Genomic DNA, 9,356 nt, shown 5'->3' with positions numbered 1-9,356 from the left:
CAAAAACTTCTAAGGGTGCTAAGGACGTACAAGGCGGCCATATGATGGACAATTGCCAGTATCAATGGTATAAGCCTTGTCGTTTGTATGCACAAAATCCGTTTGGAGGACGATGCAAAGCCTACAAGGGAAGGAAAACGTCGTTTGAATCCCCCTATGATGGAAGTTATGAAAAAGGAGATACTCAAGCTTTTGGACGTGGGTGTTATCTACCCCATATCTGGTAACAAGTGGGTGAGCCCGGTACAAGTAGTACCAAAGAAATCAGGTGTGATGGTGGTGGAGAATGATAAGAATGAACTTGTCCCAACTCGTGTGCAAACCGGTTGGAGGGTTTGTATTGATTATAGAAAATTGAATGCCATTAATAGAAAATATCACTTTCCTTTACCATTTACTGATCAAATGCTTGAACGTTTAGCTGGACACTCTTTCTATTGTTTCCTTGATGGGTATTCAGGTTACAATCAGATTGTGATAGTGCCAGAGGATCAAGAGAAAACTACTTTCACTTGTCCTTTCGGTACTTTTGCTTATAGAAGGATTCCTTTTGGCTTGTGCAATGCTCCAGCTACCTTCCAAAGATGTATGGTAAGTATCTTTTCAGATATGTTGAAAACATTATCGAAGTATTCATGAATGATTTTAGTGAATTTGGTGATTCATTTGACCTTTGATTGAACAACTTGTCATTAATCCTTGAACGGTGTGTTGAAACAAATCTTGTGTTTAATTGGGAGAAGTGCCATTTCATGGTAACTCATGGCATAATTTTAGGCCATATAATATCTTCTAAAGGCTTGGAAGTCGATAAATCTAAGATACACCTTATTCGTGATCTAACCCCTCCTACTACGGTGAGGGAGATACACTCTTTTCTTGGTCATGCAGGTTTTTATCGTAGATTCATCACGGATTTTTCCAAGATAGCATCATCACTTTGCAACTTATTGCAAAAGATGTGGTTTTTAACTTTGATGAAAAGTGTGTGGCGGCATTCAATCGTTTGAAATAACTTTTGATTTCATCCCCTATCATTAAGCCACCGGATTGGAGCAAGCCCTTTGAGCTCATGTGTGATGCAAGTGACTATGTGGTTGGTGCGGTGCTTGGGAAACGCGTGGGGAAGATACCTCCTGATATTTATTATGCTTCTAGAACACTCAATGAGGCCCATAAAAACTACACAACCACTGAAAAAGAGTTGTTAGCTATTGTATTTTGCATTGAAATTTTTTCGCTCTTATCTAATTGGTACAAAAGTTGTTGTGTTTTCTGATCATGCAGCACTTAGGTACTTGCTAATGAAGAAAGATGTGAAACCAAGGGTCATACGATGGATTCTACTCTTACAAGAGTTTGATATTGAAATCAAGGACAAGAAAGAAATTGAGAACACCGTTGCGGACCACATGAGCCGTCTTGCTGTAGACCATGAAGCTATCCCATTGCATGAAAGTTTCCCGGATGAGCAACTATTCTCAATTGCCTTTGGAGAACCATGGTATGCTGACATTGTAAACTACTTGGTATCTAAACAAATCCCAATGAACTTGTCTCGTGCTGAGAGGGACAAACTTAATAAGTTGGGGAACCAATACATATGGAATGATACATAGTTATGGAAACATTGTAGTGATCAAGTAATTAGAAGGTGCGTTCCCGAATCTGAATTTAATTCTATCTTGTCTTTTTGTCACTCTTATGCTTGCAGAGGACATTTTGGGAGTAAAAGAACCGCTCACAAGGTACTTGAAAGATTCCTTTTGGCCAACCTTATTCAAGGATGCGTATACATTTTGTACATCCATAATTTCCCGTATCAACGGTTTTGCGTGAGATTAGCCCACGTATCTCACTGTATTGAATGCCCACTCGACTTACAGCGTGTTCGGTTCACGGAACTGGAAGTCCACTAATCCGATTACAGGGGAATCGTATCAATTATCTGAACCGAACACGATGAATTCTCGAGCGGAATCCGATTACCTCAAATTTGTTGTTTTCGATTGCAGTGGTCAAGGTGTGGAATGGGAACCGATTCCCGGGAATTGAGGTGTAAAACCCATGAATTAACAGATTTGCCCTGCCATATATACATTTATCGATTAGAAGAAATATGTTCTCAACTCTCGCTCTCGTGATCGCTTCCTCTTCTGTAAATATATATAGATATATATATCTCGATTAGTCTCCCTGTTATCGAATTCTCTTTCTATCTATCGATCTTGATTCTCTATTGTTCAAAAAAAATAATTGAAGTTCATCACGCTACGGGTTATCTGTGTTACTGTGGAAGTCCTTAAAGGCCATTTTACACGATATATTCTCCAGCTGTGATTTCTTTCCTAAAAAACTTGAACCGAACAGAAAATTTTGCTGAAGGAATTGATTTCCTTGTAATCCAATTAATTTTTCTGGATTCCACTGTAATCGGATTAATGGACTTCTGATTCGGTGAACCGAACAGGCTGTTAGTGTTTTTACTTCCCATCAATCCGAGAAACCGCTTCCATTCCCACTCCATGCAGATCAATCGAATGCCGCAACAAATAATTTGTTTCTTCTTCGACAGAGAAAAAAACAAGAAAATTTGTATAAAATCATTCTCATGATATATATACGGCTTGAAATCGACTTATAAATTGTCTGAAGGAGGAATTGATCCTGTCAAATCCAACGGCTAGATCTAGAAGATTGTTCAGCTTATCTAAGAGATTTTTTTCCGTTCTAATGATAGATAGATAGATTTTTTTCCGTTCTAATGATGCATCCTTTCTAATTGATAGATTTTGGAGTGATAAGCATCAACAAGGAAATTCAATACGGCTTCAGGTAATTTTCCCCAGTTCGTTATTTCTTCCTGAAACCCTAGATTGGCATTGATACTTCTCTATCGTATATACACTGGGTTTATTTTGTTTTCCGAAATCATATTCTTCCACATTGAGATAGATGATAAATTAAACTCGAAGAATATGATTGAAAAATCAGTCGGTTTCTTTTTTGTGGGTTTTGTTATTACTTTGATTATTGTTACTGAGAGGAATGAATCTTGAAACCCATGTCTTAGATTTCAGTTTCTTAATTTTGGTGCGACTTTGATGTTTAATGAAGTTGTTCTTATTTTTATTGTAGAAAAAAGAAGGAAACCCAGGTTGAGTTCTTATGCCGCAATCTTTACTTCTCCGAGATAGCCTAAGGTAAAAGTGTTTGTTGAATTGTCTGATTGAGAATTATGGATATTCGTTTTTGTGAATGGGTTTGCATGAATGAAAAATTTGAGATGATAGTCCTGTTCAGCTGCAAAGATGACCAGAAACAAATGTACGTATCCCTAATTCAGTTCCTTTGCAATTCTTTGTATGGGGTTTGAAGGGGATTCTCTTTTAATTTGTATTTTTTTCTTCTTTGGCTTTGTTGTAGAGTGGTGGATTCTTTGAAACATAGTGCAGGTAGACCTGTAGTAAATATGGTGGATCCTTTGGGTTATGGATATGATGGATAAAACGGTAAATGTGCCTCAGGAGCAGAACCATGGGTGCCTTGCATCAACCAGGTATTTTTAATCCCTTGCAAGCAATTGTTTGATAATATGAAGTTCTTGATAAGGTTGGTTAAGAAAACAAACAAGTAATCATTGAATGACACCAATTTCTCCAATATTTATAGCTTTGGATGGCAGTGGCCCCTTCAGTAAAACAATCCGTAGAAGTCCTAGGCTAATTGTGCAAGCTCGAGTTCAAGAAACAATACATATGCAGATTTGAATTGGTAAGATCTTCTTTTCAAAAATAAATAGATTGTATCCTTTATACAAGAATATATGGTTCTTTATGAGGCCTTATCTCATTCTATAATCAAGTTCTGTTGAATTATTCATTATTGCAAAAGGTCAGAGTCAGAATGAAATGTGATTTATCTGTACAATGTACAACTTGGAAATGAACATAGAAGTACAACAATGGCTTGAGCTATGACCCTTTACACTGTGTAGTAGTTTTCTTGCGTCAATGGTTTGTATGCATAAGCAAATCTACTAAAAATTGATGTTGGTTGATAGTTAACAGGTTTTGGAAGATAAGCTTGATTTATCAAGGTGGTAATTGAAGTATAGGGCTTTTGGTCAAGATGTAGAGTTTTCTTGGCTTGCTCGCAATATGCAGGTCAGGTTTAGGATTCATTCAACCTGAGCCTATAGTTAATTTATCTGGATATTGAAACGTGTTGGTCATTGTTTGGCTAATGGTGTATGATTTTCCTTGCAGGCTATACCCAACCAAAGAGGCCAATGATGATGTTTAGAAGGTCTGCCTAACAGGAATATTGATAACTAATATTAGTAAGGTAATAAGTGTTAGATACTTTTCCGGGGGGGATTATGTTAGTTCAATTATTTAGCCAGGTTTATATATCTTTTTTTTTTCTTTTTTTTTTCAACCTTTTTTTTTGCGTTTGTATGTGCCTAATCAGAATCATGGAAAGACCAATCGAAAATGAGAATCTTAACACTTTGAATAATCTTAACACCATAATCCTTGGGCTAAAAGTTCTGAAACTCTCTTGAATGTGGAAGATCGTTCGAATGGGTTGTTAATCGATTCAATTTTCCCCAATTAATGTTACATAATGTTACATAGAAGCCTTTTTTCTCTAATTGTGTATATGATTTATTCTCCCGCTACACTTTTCTTAATGGGGAACCAGTGTTCTGAAAGCGTTACCTCTAACTTGCATTATCATTTTTAGATAATCAAATCTTTTTATATGTAGCCCATTATTACCATGAAATAAAATTTTGGATCGATTTGTCCGAAGAGTTGGACAAGGTTTTTGTGAATGTAATTTCTCGATTAAGTCTTTTAGGAAGGATATCAAGGTGGGAAATCATCACGGCACGCAGTAATATCAGTCATATACTTGAGAAGTTGGGATGAGGGCTTTGTGTCATAGTAATTAACCTTTGGTAATGCGAATGCCTCTTTTATCAATCCTGGATTTCCTAATTATATGCAAGAGGATGTAAGTTCTTTATTATTTATTTTCCTTCATTTACTAGGTTATCACTAATTTAGGTGAAAGAAACACTTTGCTGACAGTTTCCACTTGCAGGATTGGGTGAAAGTAGTGGATTGTTGTTTTTCGTTGATGTATATGACTGATGTTACTGCATATGCATTGAAATTCTTTTTGGCTTTGAAAAGAATGTAACTGTTTTAGAATTGGGCGATTGAAAGGCCGGAAACATATAAGGAATCACCAGGTAAACCTCCGTAGACAGAATTTTGGATCTTAGTGATGAGTTTCTTTGGTGTTGCCTTTCACACGAAATGAATGGTTCTTCTTCTTTGAAATACGAATTGAACTTATATGGTTTTAGACTTAACATTCGTGTTTTGAGTTTCCTACTGTCTCATGTACTTCTTGAGTTTCTTAGTGTCTCATGATTTTGGAATCCTAGAGTCTTGACCTATGTTTTTCATTTTTCCTAGCAGATAATGTTCGAGTCATATGACAGGAAGAGGCTCTTGCACCTTTTTCATGTTATATCAAACCTAATCTCTGTGATATTGTTCACAAATGGTGCACTTTTAACAACCTGAAGGCTGATGTGGAGTGGATAAGTTTTGCACCTGACTTCCTGAGTATGTTTCGTTAACTATCTTTGTGCAGTGTGCCAAATGAGATTCTAGGTTTTACCACACGACTTTGTGAAAGATAGAAAATTTTGTGAGATCAAAAGAACAAAGGAGACCCCGACAGTCAGTGATAAAATTTAGTATATCAGGAAACATGATTTTGCGAATCTTCTAAATGACTTACCTCTTGCAGAGCATTTAACTAGGATCCATTCATAATACATCCACAACTGAGCACTTCTTCCGAAATCTCTTCATTGACTGCAAATAAAGAACCTCTCCAGAGGTTATTGAAATTTAGTCGATGAACATTTATTACATTAACTTATGTACAAAGCAATCATGTATACAAATTAAGAAACCGCTGTGTGTGAATTTTAGTGGAGAGATATGAAACCATGTGTTGTGATAACTCACCATGTCACTATCATGCACTGTAAGTAAAATAAATAGGTACACGACTAATTGGGACCTTTCTTATGGATTCAGGAAAACAGGAAGCACGCAGTTGAGGATGCATTACTAACTATCTCCGGAGTCGAAATTGGTTACCAGCTTCAATGTAAATATACAGCGTAGCAAGGATGGCGATGTCAAGAATTTACGAACATTAAACCCATACGTTATTAGGTGAGCACAAATGAAGCTCTGCATTGGATAAAACCTAAATTTAAGACATTGTCATTGTTTGAAGTTTTCGTGTTTTGTTGAGAATTGTTGGGTTCTTAGCTTCCTTATTAACCCGTTGGATCAATGGGAGTCTCTTAGAGAGTTTTAACTTTTTGTTGAGAATTGTTGGGTTCTTAGCTTCCTTATTAACCCGTTGGATCAATGGGAGTCTCTTAGAGAGTTTTAACTTTTTGGGGTATCATTTAGGTTGGAATTTGATTTTCTCTGAATCGTTGGACCTTAAAGCTGATGAAATTCCTATCAAATTAGTACATGCCATATTTTTTTGGTTCCTGTGTTAGGTTGTTTTGTCGGTTTTATTTTCAAGAACAGTGGGTATTACATGAGCAATTTAGTATTAATTTTTTTCAATTAGGAAGGTCGCAACTTGCAAGGAAAATAAGCATTTTTTTAGATATTGTTGGGCCTATTGGATCCATACTACTTACGGCCATGAGAGAATACTTATTGTCAGCAGCAACTTTGTTCTTAATTGCCATGATTCACAGTACTATGATACACAATGGATCAAGTTGAAGTTTGTTTAAAAACGAATGCCATAACATTTAGATACACTTGGTTGTCTATGAAAGGAAAAGCCTACCTTATGTGTGATAAAGCAGTACAGTCATGATCCAAAATCAAGTTATTTATTTATTTTTTTGAAACAGAGGAGAAATATATTACACGTTCCTTCAAAACACGGAATCTTTTAAAGCTATTTTTGAATGAAATGTGATGTCCAGATAAAACGAAACAGAGATTGAAAAGAAGTCAAAGAAAAGCATTTTGGTGTTTGCCAATTAACATCGAAAATAGTTTGTTAGTCTTTCAATAACAACTTGTCCTGGACTGAAGTCAATCTTCACCTTTGCCCAATAACGACTTGGATTCATAAGAACAAAACAGAGAATTTTTTCAACCAACACAAGATGAAGGAATAACACAAACTAGATTTGTGCCCGTGCTATGCACCGGCATGTTTTTTCTTTTAACTTGGTGTGCGCGGGGCTTCGTCCTGCCCCGCGACTATGCATTTTTTATTTGGTATGCGTCGGGATTCGCTCCGCCCGTGATGACGTTGGTTTGGTGTGGGCGGGGCGGTGGCGATGTATTTTTGATTTGGTGTGGCGGGAAAATTAGGGCTGCACAACGGGTAGGGTGGGTAGGATATGGCCTATACCCGCCACCCTACCCGTTTACCGGCGGTTAAGAAAATTTTTACCCGTCACCCTACCCGCCAAATAATGGATAGGGTAGGATACGGTTAAAAAACTGGCGGGTAGGGTAGGATTGGCGGGTATGGGTAGGGTATGTGCATTTCTAGGTAGGGTGGGTAGGATATGGACTATACCCGCCACCCTACCCGTTTACTGGCGGTTAAGAAAATCTTTACCCGCCACCCTACCCGCCGAATAGTGGATAGGATAGGATACGGTTAAAAAACTGGCGGGTAGGGTAGGGTTGGCGGGTATGGGTAGGGTATGTGCACCCCTAGGGAAAATACATTAAATAGATGGAGAACATGTGTAAATTTTATTTATTTTTTGCTTTTGACTTGGTGTGCGCGGGGTTTTCCCCGCCCCTAGTCAATGCATTTTTGATTTGGTGTATGAGGGGCTTCGCCCCGCCTCATGGCGATGCATTTTTTATTTGGTGTGTAGAGAATGTTCGCAGATTTTATTTATTTTATCCTTTTATTTTCGCAGAAAGTCATAATATAGTAGTTATTCGATTTCCAAATTGAATTTGGACTCCATAAAACTCCAAACACGGTAAGTTAGGTTTTCCTTTTTTAAGTTTATAATTTTTAAAATAATCATACGTTGCCAAATGTTCTCACCTGAATATTTCAGGTCATGAATTTCAAATTGAATTTGATTTTCTTTGGATCAAACTCTTAAATTTTTTACCTATTTACTTCCGAGAAAGAAAAAAAAAACAATATCAAAGTTGCAAATTACATAACCCAATCTTGGTAAGATAAAAGAAAAAAACACATGAAAATGAAAATTACATTAACCCAAAAATAAGAAGAACGTTTGCATGACTCAATCATCACTTCCCAAGACTCCAAGAGTACGTTCCCTCCCTAACATTTCGGTGATTAACATCGTCAACTTTCAGCTCGAGTTTTAAGCTTGATGGACATTTTATAAACTTATCTAATGGAAGATTAGGCAAATTTACTCATCTCCTTCCTAATAATGTTCCACGTTATTCTTCTTTTGTAACTACTGGCTCTGATGCCCTTTTCATGTTTTCAAGACAGTTGCAATAACAAAGACACTCTAACTCTATTAAAGCTGCATGCCCTGGTAAACAACCGCTAAAATATATCAATCAAAATATGCATGTATTTAGCAAAATTAATATGAGAGCACAGTACCTATGAATCGCCATTAGCAAGAACAATCTAGTCATTTTAAGAGAATGAGGAACTGTTAACTTTCGTTCAATACCCAATACAATCTACAGCCATACTGTTTAGAAAGAAAACAATAAGAAGCAGTAAGTTAGCATCTAGGCTAACGTTCACGATAAAAGACATAGCATATTAAGTTGAAACTTGAAAAATAAAATACTTTAATCACTCTTATTCTACAGAAGAGTAGAAACATGGGTTTTTATTATGTTTTCGATCTGGGTACAATGACATACACCAGAGTTTTCTGGTAAGTGTGACGATCTATCACAATAGATTTCCCAAGAAATAGAAAAGAAAGTAAGCAGCGAGAGTGTATGCAACTGAGCAGTACAAAAAGTGATTTCCTTCTGAATCTATTGTCACACACAGAGTTCTCCAACAAATTGGACAAACTATGAGAAAGCAATGAATTTAACCCATAATGGAGCAAACAGGATTAACCCATAATGGAGCAAACAGGATTAACCCATAATCTTAGAATTGTGATATGAATTTAATGTGATTTTAGATCATAAGTTTAAGATACGGAATTAGTGATAAATAGTGATACCTTCTTCTTGTACGCTATGCCGGAGCTATCCCTCCAATCTTTAATTAAACGATGGAATTAGGGTCGACAT

At 36.7% G+C, this 9,356-nt stretch overlaps 1 long non-coding RNA gene across 11 annotated transcripts; it reads left to right on the top strand.

The window, feature by feature from the left end:
* The first annotated feature begins 1,853 nt into the window (after positions 1-1,853).
* On the top strand, positions 1,854-6,589 carry LOC113342081. Of its 11 annotated transcripts, none has more exons than XR_003356385.1 (10): positions 1,855-2,056; positions 2,790-2,835; positions 3,139-3,327; positions 3,427-3,559; positions 3,673-3,774; positions 4,071-4,166; positions 4,269-4,347; positions 4,474-5,263; positions 5,496-5,645; positions 6,129-6,589. It is a non-coding gene; the product is annotated as an uncharacterized LOC113342081 (long non-coding RNA). The 11 variants fall into 11 exon arrangements; XR_003356388.1 differs by having other exon boundaries at positions 1,855-2,835; positions 3,139-3,203; positions 3,304-3,327; XR_003356387.1 differs by having other exon boundaries at positions 1,855-2,835; positions 3,139-3,203; positions 3,294-3,327.
* Positions 6,590-9,356: the final 2,767 nt, after the last annotated feature.

This window comes from Papaver somniferum, unplaced genomic scaffold, assembly GCF_003573695.1.
Source record: "Papaver somniferum cultivar HN1 unplaced genomic scaffold, ASM357369v1 unplaced-scaffold_33, whole genome shotgun sequence".
NCBI lineage: Eukaryota > Viridiplantae > Streptophyta > Magnoliopsida > Ranunculales > Papaveraceae > Papaver > Papaver somniferum.
The sequence above is the reverse complement of the archived record's forward strand: the minus strand, read 5'-3'. Positions and strand labels throughout refer to the sequence as shown.